Raw genomic sequence first — 14,239 nt, 5'->3', positions numbered from 1 at the left:
GAGTAGAGTGGTTGTGAAGGCGTTTGATGGATCGCGCAAAACCGTGATCGGCCATTTAGAACTCCCGAATAAAGATTGGACCAAGTGACTTCTAGATCACTTTCCAGGTCATGGATATTCATCCATCTTACAGTTGTTTGCTTGGCAGAACCTGGATTCACGAGGCAGGCGCCGTGACATCCACCCTACACCAGAAGTGGAAGTTTGTTAAAAACAAGAAGTTGGTGGTGATAGGGGGAGAGAAGGCTCTTTTTGTTAGCCATTTATCTTCCTTTTCCTATATTGATGCTGAGGATGAGGTTGGGACTCTGTCCCAAGCCTTATCTATTGTTGAGCCTTCAAGGAAAAGACTTTCTTCATTTGTCTCCTACAATGATGCTAAGTTGGCCATTGAGCATGGTGCAACGATTGGTTTTAGGCAAATGATCAAGTTGGAAGATAACAAATACTGAGCTGGCATAGGGTACTCTTCTGGTGTTTCCAATGAGCGTGGGCTATTCCAGAGTGGTGGTTTTATCCACACAGTCAAAGATCAGGAAGCTGCTGCCATTATCGAAGATGATGAAGAGGAAGACCTTGGCAACTTTGTCATACCCAGTGGAATCTGCAATAATTGGGTCGATGTTGATGTTCCAACAGTTATCCATAAGTCAGCGTAATGTGTTCATTTTGTTTGAAAACCCTTCTCCCATGCCAAAAGGAGAAGTGATGACATTTTTGGCATATTTGATTAATACAATGATATTCATTCAATAATCAGATGTTAAATGTTCGTTTTTCCAAATTATTTTTCCTTTTTGCTTTTTGCATGAAATTGGTGATCACCATAAAACCCTACAAAAGAGAATAAAATCAATCTTTTCATCTGCATAATGATTTGCCTTGTTTGAATTCTTAAATCTTTTTTATACTCAAAATCATTATGCAGCTTAATCAAACCCATTGAACATAATGATCCAACACCATCTCCCAACTTTGAGTTCCCTGTATTTCAGGAAGAAGATGATGATGTTGAAGAGATTCCTGATGAAATTACTCGTCTGCTTGAGCACGAGGAGAAGATCATTCAGCCACACCTTGAGAATTTGGAAACAGTCAACTTGGGGTCTGAATATTGCATTCGTGAAGTGAAGATCGGGGCACTCCTTGAAGAATCTGTTAAGAAGGGGTTGATTGAGTTGCTACAAGAATATGTCGACGTCTTTGCCTGGTCGTATGAAGACATGCCTGGTCTAGATACTGATGTTGTGCAACATTTCTTGTTGTTGAAGCCTGAGTGTGTGCCTGTGAAGAGAAGCTCATAAGAACTCATCCTGATATGGTAGTGAAGATTAAAGAAGTAGTTCAGAAGCAAATTGATGCTGGGGTCTGGTGACTTCTACATATCCTCAATGGGTGGCCAATATTGTGCCCAAGAAAGATGGAAAACTCCGAATGTGTGTTGACTATCGAGACTTGAATAAAGCTAGTCTGAAAGATGATTTCCCTCTACCACATATTGATATGTTGGTAGATAATACAGCTAAGTTCAAAGTCTTCTCATTTATGGACGGATTTTCTGGATATAACCATATTAAAATGGCACCCGAGGATATGGAGAAGACAACATTCATCACACCTTGGAGAACATTCTGTTATCGAGTGATGCCCTTCGGTTTGAAGAACGCCGGAGCCACGTAATAACGAGCTATGACTACCTTGTTTCATGATATGATGCACAAGAAGATCGAGGTATATGTTGATGATATGATTGCGAAGTCGAAAACGGAAGTTGAGCATGTAGAACACTTGTTGAAGTTTTTCCAACATTTGAGGAAGTACAAACTCCGCCTGAATCCGAACAAGTGTACATTTGGAGTCCGTTCTGGCAAGTTATTGGGCGTTATTTTCAGTGAAAGAGGTATTGAGGTTGACCCTGCCAAGGTCAAAGAAATACAAGAGATGCCTGCGCCCAAAACTGAGAAGCAAGTCCGATATTTCCTTGGCCGCTTGAATTATATTTCTAGATTTATATCCAACATGACTGCCACATGTGCGCCTATATTCAAGCTTCTCTGGAAAGATCAACGTCATGATTGGACCAAGGATTGCCAAAAGGCCTTTGACAGTATCAAAGAGTATCTGTCTGAGCCTCCGATTTTGTCTCTGCTTGTTGAAGGGAGACCATTGATTATATACTTGATCGTGCTTTATGACTCTATGGGTTGTGTATTGGGTTATCAAAATAAATCAGGGAAGAAATAATATGCTATATACTACTTGAGTAAGAACTTCACTGATTGTGAGTCTCGATACTCAACGCTTGAGAAGACATGTTGTGCTTTGGCTTGGGCTGCTAAGCGCTTACGCCAGTATATGTTAAATCATACAACTTGGTTGATATCCAAAATGGATCCAATCAAGTATATCTTTGAGAAGCATGCTTTAAATGGGAGAATTTCTCGTTGGCAGATGTTGCTATCTGAGTATGATATTGAGTATCGAGCTCAAAAACCAATTGAGGATTATCAGTCTGTTCAATACGACTTCCCGGATGAGGAGATTCTGTATTTGAAAATGAAAGATTGTGATGAGCCTACATTTTCCTAAAGGCACATATTTTCCTTTTACAGCAAGGCTAACTTTCAAATGCACGAATAATATGGCGGAATATGAGGCTTGTATTATGGGTTTGGAAGAGTGTATTGATCTTAGGATCAAACATCTTGATGTTTATGGTGATTCGGCCCTTGCTGTTAATCAGATTAAAGGTGAATGGGAGAAGAATCAGCCTGGCCTCATCCCATACAAAGATTATGCGAGGAGGATTTCAACTTTCTTTACTAAAGTTAATTTCCATCATATTCCTCGAGATGAGAATCGGATGGCAAATGCTCTTGCTACGCTTGCTTCAATGATTGTGGTGAAATATTGGAATGAAGTCCCAAATATTAGTGTGATGCGCTTGGATAGACCAGCTCATGTGTTTGCAGTTGAAGAAGTCAAAGATGATAAGCCATGGCATTATGATATCAAGTGCTTTCTCCAAAGTCAGACTTACCCGCCTGGGGCATCTGTTAAAGATAAGAAGACTTTAAGGAGATTATCTGGCAGTTTCTACCTTAATGGTGATGTGCTTTATAAGAGGAATTTTGACATGGTTCTGCTCAGATGCGTGGATAGACACGAAGCAGACCTGTTAATGACTGAAGTCCATGAGGGTTCATTTTGTACTCATTCCAATGGACATGCCATGGAAAAGAAGATGTTAAGGGCATGCTATTATTGGCTGACAATGGAATCTGACTGCTGCAAATATGTGAAGAAGTGCCACAAGTGTCAGATTTATGCAGATAAGATCCATATTCCCCTGACACTTCTAAATGTTATTTCTTCTCCATGGCCTTTCTCCATGTGGGGAATTGACATGATTGGCATGAGATGTTGCCATTTACCTTTCATGGCTATCGTACGTCCGTCCGCACTTCAACAGGGGAAACCCCTTTCTCCCTCGTGTATGGCATGGAGGTTGTGCTCCCCGTGGAGGTTGAGATCCCATCAATGAGAGTCTTGATGGAAGCCAAGTTGACTGAGGCTGAATGGGTTTAGAGTCGTTATGACCAATTGAACTTAATTGAAGAGAAGAGGTTAACTGCCATGTGCCATGGTCAGTTGTATCAGCAAACGATGAAGAAAGCCTTTGATAAGAAGGTCAAGCCTCGTGTGTTCCGAGAAGGTGACCTTGTGCTCAAGAAAGTCTTGTCTTTCGCGCCCGATTCCAAGGGCAAGTGGACTCTAAACTATGAAGGTCCATATGTTGTTAAGAGAGCCTTTTCAGGCGGTGTTTTGTTGCTTACAACTATGGATGGGGGGGATTTCACTCGTCCTGTGAATTCAGATGCAGTCAAGAAATACTTCGCCTAAAAATAAAAAAATAGAATACCTCGCTAAGTTGAAAACCCGAAAGGGCGGCTTAGGCGAAAAATGAGCGTCTCGGTGGATTGAAAACCCGAAAGGGCGGTTCAGGAAAAAGTTAGAGACATAAAAAATGAATATATATATATATATATATATATATATATATATATATATATATATATCCCGCTAGATTGGATACCTCATCCTGGGGCAATCTAGGAAAAAATTAGGGATTTGGCAAGTAACTGCATTCTGACAAGACTTTGTTCTACAATTTGTCTTCTGTCAAAGATTCTCGCTAGGTCATCGTCAACTGAAGCTTCAAATACTTTGGATTCAGAGTTGGTGGAGAAATGGTCATTATGTTCAATGTAGCCCTTTTTCCAATATATATCACCAATTTCAAAATTTTAAAGATCCATGGAGTCTCGCCATTTACGGAATACCATTCTATCAAATAAATCTGAGCCTTTATCCAATTCTTTGCACTCTTATTTGTTTCTGTTTAACAAATGTTTGCATGTTTTAATTGATAAATATCATTGTTTTAAAACAAATAAAGTTTTTATAAACTGTTTTAAACAAAGTGAACATTCACAATGACTAAAAGATAGTTGGAACGTCTTTAGTGCTCTCCCAAGGATAGTACGATTTCTAAAAAGGTAAGACATTGGTCATTTTCTAGCATGATTGTATCCTCTTCATCAACTTTTAAGTTGTCTCCCCAGCGAGCGCAAAAGAGTGGTACATCACCAGCTTCCCAGAAAGTCTAACACTAGCATTTGTGTTTTATCAATTATATGGTTGTCATCCCTTATGTGGACTGACCTAAAATCCCTTATAGACTGATAAAAGTTGATATGCTATCTATTCATGAGGAAGATTGTCTTTCCCCAGTATGAGCAGAAATCTCTAGCGGAGTAGGCATGTTTTCCCTGCATAGCTATCTTTCAGATATCCCCTCAGCAGTAGTTATATAGAGCAATTGGTGAAGGGCTTGTTTCCATTTTCATCCCCAACATGGCACATGTTGACGAAGGACTCGTTTCCGATTCCCTCAGTCAAGGTATCTCTTTTAAGAATGCTCACAGCTCATTCCCAGTAGGAATGTTAGCAGTCTATCCCCAGTATGGTCGCCTATAGTTCATCCCCGATGGATTTGTCTGATCCGAACTTGATAATTTGTATCCCCCGAGTATGAAGACTTCTTCCAGTATTGGACGGTGGTGAGGAAGATGTGTTATTTCCTTCCCCAACGGAGCAAATGGTTCTTTCTCCCCTTAGTAAGGATGTCTCTCCAATAGTTAAAATGGAATCTTTTGATTGATGAGTATCTGTTTGGTGGTGGTTCCCCACAGAGTTTCACCTCATTCCTCGATGAGTTCCCCAGTAGAGTTTCTTCTACGGAACATATTGATATCTCGTCACCTACCCCTGAGGTTTGTTGGAAAATCCCCGACAGTCGGAAGCTACGACTTTGCATGTCCCACAGCTGTGACCTTTGCCTATCCCCAACGGTGATTGGTGTCTCTTGGTATTTGATGCTATCCCCACTAGAACTAATTTCTCCTATGGGCCTGGCCTTTCTCTTTTGAGATGTTATACCAGATTGTCCGTTTGTGGATTTTGAGCCTGTTTGTGTTAGATATGTCTGTCTGTCAGCATTAATCATACACAAACCACTCATATACATGCATAATTATAGCATTCAAATATTCATGTTGCATTCTTCGCCATATATCTTTGCTTGTTATCTCCTGCTATTGGTGAAATATTTTTCCCTAAGCAGATGTTTGTGTCTGATCTCTCCATATAGAGTCAGCCCCATAGGCAGAAAGTGTCTATCTTTCCTTCCTTATTCCCCACTGAGTTATGTCCTCGTAGATGAGTTTTGTTTCAGTTTCCGCCCCAGTTATGTATCGGGATGGAATTACTCCCCTAAGCTATATTCTCATTGGGTTGAGTCTTGTTTAATTGTGTCTAGTTTGTTCCTAGATTGACTTTCCTTTCTTTTTATCCCCTACTTTTCCCTGTGGTTCAGTTGTTCAATTGCTCAATAACCAGTAACTGTTCATCTTTTTCCCCAGCAGATTTTGTGGCCTTCTACCCAGTAACCGGTAGTTATAAGTCCTATTTCTGTGGTTTTCTACCCAGTAACCGGTAGATGTAATCCCCTTTTTGTTGGTTATCATTATCTAACATTCGGTATTGATACTCCTTCATTTTTGAGTATACCACCCAGTAACCAATGTTATATCTCTTGGATGATTTCTTTTGTAAAGCAATTTATCCCCCGTGGGTCATCTTTCATTTACCCTTGTTTGGTAATGATTGTTTCTCCTTCTGATTGGTCATCATTTTATACCCAGTAACCGGTATCCCAATGTCCTTTCTTTTCGGTCGATTTATCCTTTATTAACCCAGTAACCGGTTATGGATAATCTTCCATGCGAGTATGTTATCTACGTTATGACGGTAATAGATAATATTCTCATGCGCTCTTCAGTCGAAGTCTTTGTTCTTCCCCAGTCGAGTAAGATTCGTATCTCCTTGTGGAATCGAATGTCCATCCTGTAAGTCGAGTTTACTTTTTTCAGGCCTCCTTTCGGATGATGAGTGTCTTGGATATATTCCCCAATTCACGCCTGGTTGGTCACCTATTATATGCCCAGTAACCGGTATCCCTGGTGCTCCTTCCTTCTGCCCCCTATTATGACTTTTTATCCCCTATGGAGTCAGATTTTTCCTGAGTTGAGATGTACCTTTTGGGACCTCCTCAGATGTTTCGGATGATTGATATCTCTCACCCTTATACCGGTCTTAGATATCCTTTCTCCTTGAGCGTGTTGTTCTCTCACCCAGTAACCGGTGTTTTGATAACATGTCTCTCTTTGAGTTTATTACCCAGTAACCGGTAATATCTCTTTGTTTCTTCCTCAGCGGAGTCCTTTGTGGACGTCCCTGTCTGAGTCCAAATTTTTATCCGAAGTATCCTTTGCGTATAGTTTTGTTGTATTGGCATATTCCCCAATACATGCATTTTTTGCGTCAGCTCGAGTCTTTCCATTGATTTATTTTCATGGAATCCCTTCGCGTCTCCAAGCAAGTTTTCAAGTCGTGACCTACTCACGCACTGGTGCCTTGTTTTCCCCAGAGTCTCCTTATCCCTAGCGAGTGTGTTACTCCTATGGATTTTTCAGTTTCTCCTGATTTCTTTTCCTTCGTGGCAATTATTCACCAGGAAGATTATATTTTGCATACATACATGTGCATCATGAGGTCTCTTAGGGACCAAAATTCGTCTCTTTGTTATTATTTAAGCCCATTCTACCTCGTCAAGACGAAGATTTTAACCTTCATATCTCCGGCTAGAATGACCTTATATAGGGGCATCTGTAAGACCCTAATTTTGACCATAAGATCCCTCATGGCATCATAACATTTTCTCATTGCATTGCCTCAAGAATCATATCATGTTTGGCTCCTTAACCCTAGGGTTGGGACTTGTGTGAGTGGTTTGAGACCACCAAGCATGCTTGAATTGTATATTTTTGCTTTTCTTATTTTGATTACTAACCAAAAGCACAAAAATATGTCACTAAATTTTTTGTTTTGAAGCTCAAGTGATCATGTGCTCCAGTGCTCCTAGGAGGCTCCTAAGCTCAACGAAGTGGCTAGATGGATATGAGAACAAGCATGAAAATGGTACACAAAGTTCCTAATCATCATATATGTTTCCCAAGTATCTCAATTTTCCAATTTGATCAAGATAACCCAAAGGGCTTGAGGATTGTTTCCCAAGGAAACCCTAATTCAACTATGCATTGATTATGCCTTGCTCATGAAGCAACCTCAACCTATAATAAAATTCAATCAAGGGAAGTTATTTCATTCATTATTTTATGCATATATGAGCCTATGTGAGTATCCTCAATCATTCATTCATCAAGATTTGAAGTTTGGCCTTGGGAAGTTGACTAGTCAAGTCATCTGACTAAACTGAGGATCACTAAGATACAACTTTTGATGTGTTTGTCAACTGAAGATGATCCCAAGAGAAAAAATGTTCTTAAGAACCATATGAACAACTTTAGTGTTAATAAAAATTTCACTTGAAACTTGGAAGGTCATCATTCATTTCAAAACATTATAGTTCATTTTGACTAAAACCCTAATTTTGGGTCAATTTCCCAAGGACCTAGCTTCCTTATTTTTTATTATTTTGAGGTGATACCAAATGCATTGGAAAGCTTAAGATGTAAACTTAAAATTTTATGTTGGAAAAAATTTCATAATCCTAAAAGAAACACATGTGATAATACAAAACATTATAGGTCAGTTTGGACCAAAGCCATTGAATTTGAAAAATGTCCAACTTCAAGTGCCCATAACTTTCTCATGAAAAATCCAAATGATGCAAAATTTGAGTCTATGTTTATCATCTTGAAAATATATACAACTTTTTTGTTGGAGGTCTTTCCATTTTAGGCTTTCATAATTGAAACATAAGGGCTTTAAGTTGCTTGGTTTTGGCAAAAAATTTCAAAGGGGACCTAGACATGTTTTGTACCCCAAACGTCACAACCAGTTTTCATAAATTTCCAAACTTCAAATGAATTTTTTCCCAACATGACTTTTGTTCCTTATTCCAAGAGCTTTTCAACCATTACTCACATGACCATTTTTGGATTTTCCATATGGGAGTTTCGAAGAGCTTAAAGTTTATGTCCATTTGTGCAATTCACTTTATAACTTGATATGCAAGCAAATGCCAGGCCTTGTGCACGTCCAATTCACTTCAATACGATCTCACCATGCATTTCCATTCATTCTTGGGCTTTGCAAGCGCCTATACAGGCCCATGCATGAAGGATCCAAGTTTCATGCACACGAGCAAAACACCATATTGCATCAAGTTCAGCTATAAATAGAAGGGCCTTGAGCTTCATTCTACAACCTGAAGGAGATCTGAAATGCTGCTGGATTGAAAACCAAACCCTCACTTAAAGGAATTTCAGTTTTCATTTTCAATTTCAAGCTTGAATTTCAACATCCTTAGTTGATCTTCACAGCTCAATTCCTTATGCTTGCCTCATCATCACACTTCTAGAACACGATTGGATCAAAAGCTTGGAGAATTTGTGTTGTTTGAGCCTGCATTTCAGAGGTAGAACCTCAATTTTTCTTGACCTAGATTTTCCTATACAATGTGAATTGCTTCGGTTTTTGTTGTTTTCTGAAGTCCTCATGCATGAGGCAGGCCAATGGTGGTCTTAATTTCATGAATCGTGACATTTCAGATCAAACACCATGATCTTCAAGCTCTTGTTTCTCTCTAAATAGGAACATTGAGAAGGATCCATGGTTATAGGGGTGATGTACATCACCCCAACTTCATTTTGATAGCTTGCTTTTTCATTTTTATTGAGGTTGAAATCCCTGCGCGTGGTGGCCGGAATCAGGTGGCTGGCCGGAGAAGATGGTGGTTTCCACCACCATCCCCATGTGGGAGCATCTGAACCTTTGGATCTCATTTAAATGTTATAATCGTGGCCTTGCGTTTGGTTGACTTGTTTTAATTCAATGTGTGATGCGCTTGACTTGAGCACATGGTATGACCACGCCTCCGAGCCTTAGGATATGTGCCACGTCAATTAATGAGACAATCCAATGGCAGCGCATTTTTGATATTTTCTTTTATTTTCAGATAATTCCTTTTATTTTCAAAAATCCATAAATATTTTATTTGAAGTCCCAAAAATATGAGACCAATGCCAAAAAAATTCTTGAAAAAATCTAGTTTCATATTTTGATTTTTAATTATTTTTGTGACTTCATTTAATATTTTTTGTAAATTATTTGGTTTTTAATAGTTTTTAATTCATTTTAAATACTTTTTGATATCTGAAAAATCCAAAAATATTTTCTTAACACATATGGATCATGACAAGTCAATGAAAAGTAGTCTCATCAATTTCTTAATTGATTTGAGAATCATTTGAGATTTTAATTCATTTGTGTTATTTTTCTTTGTTTTTAATTGCTTAAAAATAGTTTCCGATCTCAAAAATTGTTGAGAAAATTTGTCAAACCTTATTTGACCATGTTAGACCATTGAGAATTTAATTGGACTTGTTGAAGTTGATTTGAATCGAAATTGAGGTTTGACCATATTTTATCCATTTTATTTTTGCATTTATTTTTTATTCAAAAATACCAAAAAAATATGTTTCACTTGTTGACTTCTAAACTTCATTTCTCTTCTGTTTAGCCTTGGATGATGATGATTTGGTTCACTTTTGACCAATTGTGTTTGACACTTTATTTCTCTTTACATTCATTTCATCTTCATCCCAATTCTTTTTATTTTGGCCAATGAGTTAATGTCTTATGGTTGGTCTTGACATAGGAGAGGTTTAACCTTCTTTGATCCAAATCAAACTCAACTTGATCCATGATCCAGTGAGTTGCTTTGTGTCCAAAATAGGTTGCTTCTTGGTCAAGCAAAAAACCTAAAGTCCATACAAGGCCTTTCTTCTTTTCTTTTGGCATGGCAAGTTTTTGGAGCTTGGCTTACTAGTCATGATCTCTAACTTGTGTTTATTTGCCTATAGTTTTATTGATCGGCCTCACATAGGTGTGACTACTACATTAGTCCACTTACAATTGCTTAACATTGCACTAAATTGTCTTATGACAAACTAACATAACCACTAATTACTAACTTTAATTTGAGCATTTAATTTCTTGCAATTTACTTTAATCCAATTTACTTTCTTCCTCATTTATTCATATTGCTTTTCATTTTGCTCACTTGATCCCATATTTTATGTTTATGTCATTTTCCTTTTGCTCATTTGAGCTCATTATTGTATATTAATATATTGTTGTCTTGTGTTTTGCTTGTGTGAGCCCAATGCAAAAAGGAGAAAGGACTTAAAATTAGGACTTACCTATGCTTAAAGGAGTTCAAGAGAAACTAGTCCTCATGCCTTTAGAATGCTAAACTTGTTGAAGAGCAACTAGGCCCCATGCCTTTAGAATGCTAAATCTCAAAATTGACTTCAAAGGACTTCCTAAATCTCAAACTAGTCCTCATGCCCTTAGTGATTGGACTATAAGTCTTCCATACTTATTATAGGGTTAACCCCTCACTAGTATGTTGAAGCTCTCCTCACATGGTGGATTGTTGGTTTCGGATGAGTTTTATCCCTTTGATAACAAAAGACCTTAAGGCTTTTGATCAAATCAATTCACCAATCTTTGAGATTTTTACCCCGAACTACGAGGTTTTGATCCTACCTTTGTGATGGTACGTAGGCAATGGGTTCATCCATTCAAAAAACAAAATTGTAAATATAATTCATTCTCTTCTCATCCCTCCAATCTTTTGCACATATTTTCACAAATACCAACCTATAACACACATTTTCAAAAAGAGGTTCCCTTAGAGTACTAAGGATGTTTTGGGTGCGTAAAACCTTCCCATTTCATAACCAACCCCCTTATCTAGATCTCTGACATTTTTATTAGTTTTTGATTTGATAAAACTTCTTACTTGGCTTTTGTTCACTTTTTATCCTTTCCTTTGGACAAATAAAAGTGCGGTGGTGACTCGAATTGTATGTTTACTTTTGGTTTAGTCAATAAACCATAAGGTAACGAATACCCTGCTACAGTATCTACCACGATATTTTTCATTTATTAGACTTTTTAGGCTTACACACTATTTTTGTAAACAGAAAGCCTACCTTTGAGCGATCGACAATCAAGTTTTTAAGTTCTTTAATTTATACTGTCAGTCCTAACACTGCTAGTACAGTTGGTACTATTCAATTTCGAATGTTTGCTGTTGAGTATGAGTTTAGTATCAACAAACTAGCAAGTCTGTTAGGAATTTCTCATGGGGAATGTGCTATTTGTGAGGCCCCTTTGGATTCAGACTGGTCAGTCGAGGTGTTTTCCTTCTGGCAGAGATTGTCTAATACTTCAATAAATTCTTTTGAAGGAATTCTTGCCTCGACCATCCATAACCTGACCATCAGAGTTTTTAGATATCTGTTGGCATGTACTATTTTTGGCCGGGAGAATCCAAACAAGGTTAATGCTCGGGAGCTTCTATTTTTACAAGGAAGCCTCACAAATAGGAGGATTAATTCGGTCCCTATTATGATTGCTCATATGGATTTAACTCTTAATAAAGCGGGACCTATTGTTTTTGGAGGACTCATTACGTCTATTGCTCGGGCTCTTAACCTGAACAATGAGATAGCTACCTTAGTTCCCTTAGCTCCTCGCACAATCAACCTTAAATTTCTAAAAGATATGAAATTGTGTCGAGTGAGAAGAGAGGGAGGTTATGTGCTTATGATTCATGGTGTAGCTTTCCCATTTGTTGCCTTACCGTGCACTAGATGTACTGATGTACGTAATGAAAGGAACTGGACCTATGATTTAGATGCTCCACCTGTTTTAGGTCCACTTCTTCCTAATGTTGCTGATGAGGAGGGACACGACACTGATGAAGAGTTTGATCAGAGAGAGCAATCTCCCGTACCTCATGTGTCCCCCCATCACCCTTCACCACCACACACTGGACCATCTTTTTCTTTTGCAGGTTCTGCTCCTGGATTCTATATTACTGAGGAGATGTGGCGCGACCACTTGGCTAGAGAACAAAGGCGTGATGGTCTACTCTCTACCATTCAGCAACAACTGGCAGACAACATGAGCTTCATGCAAGAATTACAACGGAGGACAAATCTATCTTATTCGACTGTTGCACAAACCCTGCTTACGATCACAAATGAGCAATCTCGTCAGCGGAACTACCACTATGAGCATTTTGCGCTGATAGAGGCCACTCAGGGTTCCATTTTAGGCAACCTTCGAGAGGTGAGGACTACTCAGGCTGCCTTATCGGCCAGGATGGACCAGAGAGACCGTCGTCGCAGCAGATCCTGTCGTCCACCTCAGGATGGCGAAAGGACCAGTGGTTAGCAGTAGTATGACTGGTTACTCTCCATTTATCTTATTTCGAAACATTGGGGATAATCTTCATTTAAGTGTGGGAGGAGATTTTATCGCTTTCTATTTCCCTTTGCTATTTTTAGTTAGATTGTTTATTTTTATTGTTTTTTAGTTGTTTACTTTGTTTTATTTTTGTTTTTAGTTAGTGTGTTTTAGAAAATACATGTGTCTGACGAGTCACCAGTATAATGTATATTTAGTACATCCTCATCTCCCCATTCCTTTATCTCTACAAAAAAAATTTGCAAAAGAAAATGATGTTGTTCTGAATGTTTTTGGGCTTGAAGACAGGTTTGAGTTAGGATGTGGTAACTTGGGAGAACTTTTTGTAACATCAGTATCGTTTTAGCAGCATAGACTTCATGAATATAGGAATCACTCCCGAAACCCCATATACCATGGCCTTAATTATCATTTCAGGATAGTAATCCGTAGTTTATTCTAGCAGTCAGCTCCGGCCTCAGCATGCTCTATGTAGGGGACCGATGAACATAAGTGAATGATCCAGTGAAATAAATAAAGAAAAGGCAACTCCGGGATAGGTGACCCTCACAAGGTCATTTAAACCAACAAGTTGTAAAAATTTGCTGTAAAAGAAAAAGAAAAAAATTCACCCACTGTTAGTTGGTTCAGAGGTATCTGGCGCTGAACTCGGTAGGGAGGATTACGATCCGATCCCCTACAACTGCATTTGGGTCAAATAAAAGGGTTTACACAGATTTATGTGCCAGAAACCCCATGTTTAGGATCAGAATCACTAACCAATCACTCTATTATGAAGCATGTACGGATAACGGGCTTAATGTGATTGCGCCTGAATGAAAGGGACCAAAAAAGAGATGGAGAGGTAGGCCTAGGTATTGTGGGATAATATGGGTTGGTTAATATAGGAATTGAGTTTATGTCCGTGTCTACGGATAAGTGTCATCACGATACCCCTGGTTCACTAAGTTATTACCTATCACTGCATCCTGACTTGAACTTAGAAGCCTTTTTTTCCCGAATACCTCGTCGACATCGGTTTTTCTCCTTTGAACTTTTAAGTGTTTTGCTTGAGGACAAGCAAGGATTTAAGTGTGGGAGTATTTGATGACACTGAAATTCACCGTATTTTCGACTCTGATTTCGCATGCATTTTAGTTTTTTTTATTATATCTTTTTTATGTTATTACTATGTTTTTCTTTGTTTTTAGGTTTTCAGTCTAATCGGAGCCCGGATCGAGAAAAAGAGCGAAAATGAGCTAAAAAGCCTTAAAATCAACATTTTACACTTGTGGCTCCCACTGTGGCGGGCGCCATGGGTCCAGCCATG

Source organism: Lathyrus oleraceus, chromosome 5 (genome assembly GCF_024323335.1).
Source record: "Lathyrus oleraceus cultivar Zhongwan6 chromosome 5, CAAS_Psat_ZW6_1.0, whole genome shotgun sequence".
Taxonomy (NCBI): domain Eukaryota; kingdom Viridiplantae; phylum Streptophyta; class Magnoliopsida; order Fabales; family Fabaceae; genus Lathyrus; species Lathyrus oleraceus.
This window is presented reverse-complemented; position numbering follows the sequence as displayed.